Source organism: Tasmannia lanceolata, unplaced genomic scaffold (genome assembly GCF_043159265.1).
Source record: "Tasmannia lanceolata isolate RefF3 unplaced genomic scaffold, GAP_Taslan_0.1 ptg000012l, whole genome shotgun sequence".
NCBI lineage: Eukaryota > Viridiplantae > Streptophyta > Magnoliopsida > Canellales > Winteraceae > Tasmannia > Tasmannia lanceolata.
In genome coordinates this window covers 3,526,596-3,532,595 of record NW_027518689.1, presented here as the reverse complement: position 1 = coordinate 3,532,595, position 6,000 = coordinate 3,526,596, and the positions used below count along the sequence as shown (strand labels likewise).

At 36.0% G+C, this 6,000-nt stretch overlaps 2 long non-coding RNA genes across 2 annotated transcripts; both read left to right on the top strand.

The window, feature by feature from the left end:
- The first annotated feature begins 265 nt into the window (after nt 1-265).
- LOC143887492 (uncharacterized) lies at nt 266-891 on the top strand. Its single transcript, XR_013254204.1, has 3 exons — nt 266-512; nt 602-672; nt 839-891. It is a non-coding gene; the product is annotated as an uncharacterized LOC143887492 (long non-coding RNA).
- A 1,913-nt stretch (nt 892-2,804) lies between these two features.
- On the top strand, nt 2,805-3,561 carry LOC143887488 (uncharacterized). Its single transcript, XR_013254201.1, has 3 exons — nt 2,805-3,052; nt 3,172-3,275; nt 3,360-3,561. It is a non-coding gene; the product is annotated as an uncharacterized LOC143887488 (long non-coding RNA).
- The last annotated feature ends 2,439 nt before the right edge of the window (nt 3,562-6,000 follow it).

Here is a 6,000-nt window from a genome sequence, read left to right as displayed (position 1 = left end):
TTTTTATTCAGCTTACAAATAATATCGGTTCCTTTTGTCCATAGTCTCAGTCTGAGTTACGTTTTCAGACATTTTTGCACTTAACTTGCAAATGCCTATCTAAAATTGTTGTGGCTAAGAAGTTTAATTTTAAGACATCCTGGACTACAATTTTCAGATGTTTATGGTTTGGAACAAAAATATCATGCTACTAATATGCCCATCTTCTTCTTTTAATTGGGCATCCAATGTGCATAAATCAGTTGTAGGAAAGATACATTGTGTACCCAAACAATGTACACATTGTTTCTTTGTTTGCAGGCAAATTTTCATACTGGAATTTTGCAGTGCAGGCAAATTCTCTCTCTCTCTCTCTCTCTCTCTCTCTCTCTCTCTCTCTCTTGATAAATGATGTAAAATCCTTAATGCAGAATTCGAATTGGATTCATAACTACGTGACATGGACTCACAGACAAAGGCCAATATGTGGGTGAGAAGCAAATCAAATACAGGGAGATATTTGGGCAGCTGAGGTAAACGTATAGTAATTCATTTTATATCAAATTTTCTGACACCCAGAGAAATTTTATTTATTAGGTGGGATTATTTGTGGTAATTGTAGATCATTGACAGACTCTGCAGCGGAGAAAAAGTTGAAGAACAAGCTTGAATGGAGACCCCTAAAGCACCACAGTAGGTTCTTTTGAGTTACAACTTATGTATGTTTGTGTGGGCCTGTGTGAGTAGTGTATGTATGTTCTGTGAGTCACAACTCATGTAACAGTGTGATGGTCTGTGTGAGTGGTTTATGTATGTATGAGTCACAACTGGAGTAAACTGAAATTTATTTGGTGTAAAGCTCACAGCTGAATTGTAAGGAGTCGCAGCAGCGGCAAAATCATGCCTCGGTATGTTGAGGACATTTGATTCTTAGTCTTGAAATTTATTTGGCGCAATTTTAAGTAACCTTTTCCTCCTTATTAATTCTCCTTTTTCATCTATCTTCAGGAATTCTCTCTCACGACTTCTTGAAAGCAGCTGAGAGTAAACACTAAGGTTAGTTTACGAACTAGATCATCTTTTTTAGTGATTTTGCAGATGATAGACTAATATCTGAAGGTTTTTTCTCTGATATGTAGGGTAGTGCGGTTATTTGTCACTAAAAGCTCACAAGCTCGAACTTTATTATTGCTCATCTTTTTTAGTGATTTTGCAGATGATTGACTAATATCTGAAGGTTTTTTCTCTGATGTGTAGGGTAGTTGCGGTTATTTGTCACTTAAAAGCTCACAAGCTGTGAGGTATGTGGAATGTATACCTCAATATGAATACATGCCCAACAAAAAGGGAAGTGTGCCCTCACATTAAAATGCCATGCATTTTTGTTCCTCACCATAGGTAGGTTGTGTCCCAAAAATCATCTACCTGTGATGATTCAAACCCTCAAATTTCATGTCACTCTTAAAGGTTCAAAATAACAACAATATAAAAATCTGCACACAAAAAAAAAAAATGATAACATTAAAAAAATACCCACAAATCGAAGGAGGGTTAAAATCATCTGAAAGAGAAGATTTTTGGGACATGACCTATATCGATAATGGGGAATGGAAGTAATCTTTATTTTTTGTCTATTATTTTATAAGTGGCGCCTAGGTAGGCAGTGCCCAAAAATCTTTTTAAATTGATGATCCAGGCCCTTAGATAAATTTAAATGTAACAAAGACGGCTTGGAAAGTTTGAAAAAATGACAATAAAAACCTCAAAAAAATTAAAAAAATACAACTTAAAAGCCTCCACAAAAATCTTTTAAATTGATGATCCAAGCCCTTAGATAAATTTAAATGTAACAAAGACGGGCTTAGAAAGTTTTAAAAAAATGAGAATAAAAACCTCATAAAAAAATACAAATTACACAAATCAGGGTCATCCTTTGGAAAAGATTTTTGGGGACGAACTATGGTGTAAGGCAAGTAATCTTTATTTTTTATCTACTCTATTGTTCTATTAGTGAAGATTTGTTGGATAATGATCCTTTGATTTTTGAGCACGACCCATGGTGTAAGGCAAGTAATCTTTATTTTTTATCTACTATATTGTTCTATTAGTGAAGATTTGTTGGATAATGATATTTTTTTTATGCAAGAGTGTGTATATCGACGTAAATGCATGGACCCAAAGACAAAGGTGCGGTACATCGGGGTGAGAGCAAATCAATTACAAGGAGACTCAAAGATCAGTGAGAGTTATGTTTGGGCAGCTGAGGTAAATCTTCCGACATCCAGAAAAGTTTTACTTATTAGGTGGGGTTCTGTTTTGTGGTAATTCTAGATCAGTGGCAATGGAGAAAAAGTTGTAGAACAAGCTTGAATGGAGAGACCCCTAAAGCAGCACACTACGTTCTTTTGAGCCACAACTTATGTTTGTTTTTGTGGCTTATGCATGTGTGTATCTTCTATATGAGTCACAGCTTATGTAACTGTGAAGGTTTGTGAGAGTGGTTTATGTATGTATGAGTCCCAACTTATGTATGTTCTTGTTTGTGGGGCTTATGTATGTCATACTAGGAGACTCAAAGATCAGTGAGAGTTATGTTTGGGCAGCTGAGGTAAAGTTTTACTTATTAGGTGGGGGGTCCTGTTTTGTGAGATTTCTAGATCAGTGAGAGTTACGGCAATGGAGAAAAAGTTGTAGAACAAGCTTGAATGGAGAGACCCCTAAAGCACCACACTAGGTTCTTTTGAGTCACAACTTATGTATGTTTGTGTGGCTTATGCATGATCTTCTATGAGTCACAGCTTATGTAACATTGTGAAGGTATGTGAGAGTGGTTTATGTATGTATGTATGAGTCCCAACTTATGTATGTTCTTGTTTGTGGGGCTTGTGTATGTCTTCTATGAGTCACAACTTATGTAACACTGTGGAAGGTATGTGTGTGAGTTAATGTATGTATGTATGAGTCCCAACTGAAAGATGGAATAAACTGAAAGTGGTTTGCAAAAAAGTACCCAAGTCTAGCAGCAAAGCTCACAGCCGAATTGGAAGGAGTTGCAGTGGCAAAATCATGCTCGGTATGTTGACGATATTTGATTCTTAGTCTTGAAATTTATTTGGCGTGCATTGTCAATTTTCTTCTATTTTCAGGAATTCTCACTTCCTTATTAATTCTCCTTTTTTCGTCTATTTTCAGGAAATCTCACTCACGACAACTCGAATATTCAAGCAGCTGAGAGACTAATATTTGAAGGTTTTTTCAGGAATTCTCACTCAGGACAACTGGAAGTGGCTAGTAAGGTCAGTTTAAGAACTCTCTTTCTTATCTTTTTCTACTGATTGGTAGATAAAGAGATATTTGAAGGTTTTTTCTCTAATGTGCAGGGTAGTTGCACTTATTTGTCAGTTTAAAGCTCACAATTGGTCATCTGAGGTATATCCGCTGTGATTACAGACAATGGACCTATGTATCTTGGCCCTAATCACAACCCCGCCCCCCCGGGGGTAACTGTACAAGCAGAGTAACAGAGTTTATTAAACCCATGAAAGGCAGCCAATCTCACCATTGATGGTGTTTTCCACTGGATTTGCTAGGCCCTACTAGCCCCGGGCTTGAGGCCGTACCTGCATAGGTCCCTCACTTTTAGATGTGATTCATTTGTTTGTCCCATCATAAATAAGTAGGCAGTGCCCAAACATCATTTTAAATTGATGATCCAAGCCCTTCGATATATTTAAATGTAAATTTGGAAAGACGGAAACAATGACAAAATAAACACCTCCAAAAAATAAAAATAAAAATTACAACTTAAAAGCGTATGGAATAGATTTTTGGGCACAACCTATAGGGGTAATGCAAGTAATCTTTATTTTTTATCTCTTTATTGTTCTACAAGTGGTTTATATTTAGATGGATATGTATTTTAATATAAATAAATATCCTTACAAGAAAAAGAAAATTAAAAGTGGGGTCCTCATATTTAGATGTCATTCATTTGTTGGTCACTCCACCATAGGTGGGTTGGCCGTGCCCCAAAAATATTCTCCAAAATTTTATATGTTACACATGAGTGTGTGTATTCCGATGAAAATACATGGAGTCTCACAGACAAGGTGGGTGAGAGCAAATCAAATTATAAGCAGACTTTTTGGCAGCTGAGGTAAGCATATCAGTAATTCATTTTATATCAAATTTTCTAACATCCAGAGAAGTTTTACTTATTAGAGTGGGTCTTGGCAATGGAGAAAAAGTGTTAGAACAAGCATGAATGATTTTGGAGAACTTATGCATGATTGTGTAGGCTTGTGTTTGCATGTAGTATGTACCTTCTGGGGTCTAAACCTTCTTGTTCTTGTTCGTACATATGTTCTTGTGTATTTGTGTATGTATGTATGTTTCTAGTTTGTGGGCCTCATGTAGTTCTATGAGAGTCACAACTTATGTAACAATGTAAAGGGTCTGTGTGAGTGGACTAAACCATCTTGTTCTTGGTGTGAGGGTTTTAAACCATCTTGTTCTTAGTGGTTTGTAAAAATTCTCAAGTCTAGACCGTTGTCTGGTTTCGATCTTCCTCTGGTAGAAAAGCTCAAAGCCGAATTGGAAAGGAGTCGCAGCAGTGGCTAGATCATGCTTGGTGTGTAGAGGACATTTGATTCTTAGTCTCGAAATTTTATTTGGTACATTGTCAAGTATCCTTTTTACCTCCTTATTAATTCTCATTTGTTTTGGTCTATCTTCAGGAATTTTCACTCACAAGCTCTTGAATACAGAGTAAAACTGAAAGTGGCAATTTTGTAGAACTCTCTTTCTCATCTATTGTAGTGATTTTGTAGATGATAGACTAATTTGAAGGTGCTGTTGTGCGGGGTAATTGGAAGTTGCTATTGTAGGTCTTCTCCACAGGATCAGCTAGGTTTTGACGCCCTAGCCAATCATGCTTGGTTCATTCAATGTAGAATTTATCCATGTATTGTAGACAAGCCCCGCAGAGATCTGTTCGTTTGAGATTATGTGAACATATTGTGAGTCCAAAACCAATTATTGGACTCAAAAAGTAAACGTAAATTTGAGTACAATAACTGGTTCTTGGGCTCCCTATCGAGTGGCCTAGATCTTTTAGTTTCGTGTTGAACCTCACAATTTTCATTGGCACCGCGTGCGGTGTAACCACCATTGGTACAAGCATGGTTTATCCATGTATTGTAGACAAGCCCCACAGAGAGATCTGTTCCTTTCATATTATGTGAACATATGGTGAGTCCAAAACCAAATATTGGACTCAAAAGTAAACGTAAATTTAAGTCCAATAATTGGTTCTTGGGATCCTAATCGGTTGAACAAACATGTCCTTACTCTTCTCGACGTGAATAGGCACACATGTTATACTTCCAACATAAATACATGCCCAACAAAAAACATGTAAAGTGTGGTCCTCACCGATAGGCCTCGTCCCAAAATTCCATCTCCATATGATGATTCAAACCCTCAAAATATATTTCATGTCAAAAAGTTTAAAATAACAACATAATAAGTCTACAAAAATAAAAAAATGGCAACATAAAAACAACCACAAATCATCTTAAAGAGAAAATTTTTGGGACATGACCTATCGATAACGGGGAATGCACTTATCTTTATTTTTGTTCTATTATTCTATTGTTTGATAAGTGGCAAATATAATACATCAATAATCAATATACTTAAAAAAGTAAAGGGGGGGCCTCATATTTAGATGTGATTCATTTGTTTCTCCCCACCCTACGTAGGCAGTGCCCAAAAATCTTTTTAAATTAATGATCCAAGCCCTTAGATAAATTTAAATGTAACAAAGACAGCTTAGAAAGTTTTAAATAAATGGCAATAAAAACCTCAAAAAAATTAAAAAAAATACAACTTAAAAGCTTCCACAAATCAAAGGGTTAGAATCTTCCTTTGGAAAAGATTTTTGGGCACGATCTATGGTATAAGGAGGGAATTCAAGTAATATTTATTTTTTATCTATTATTTTGTTCTATAAGTGAAGAT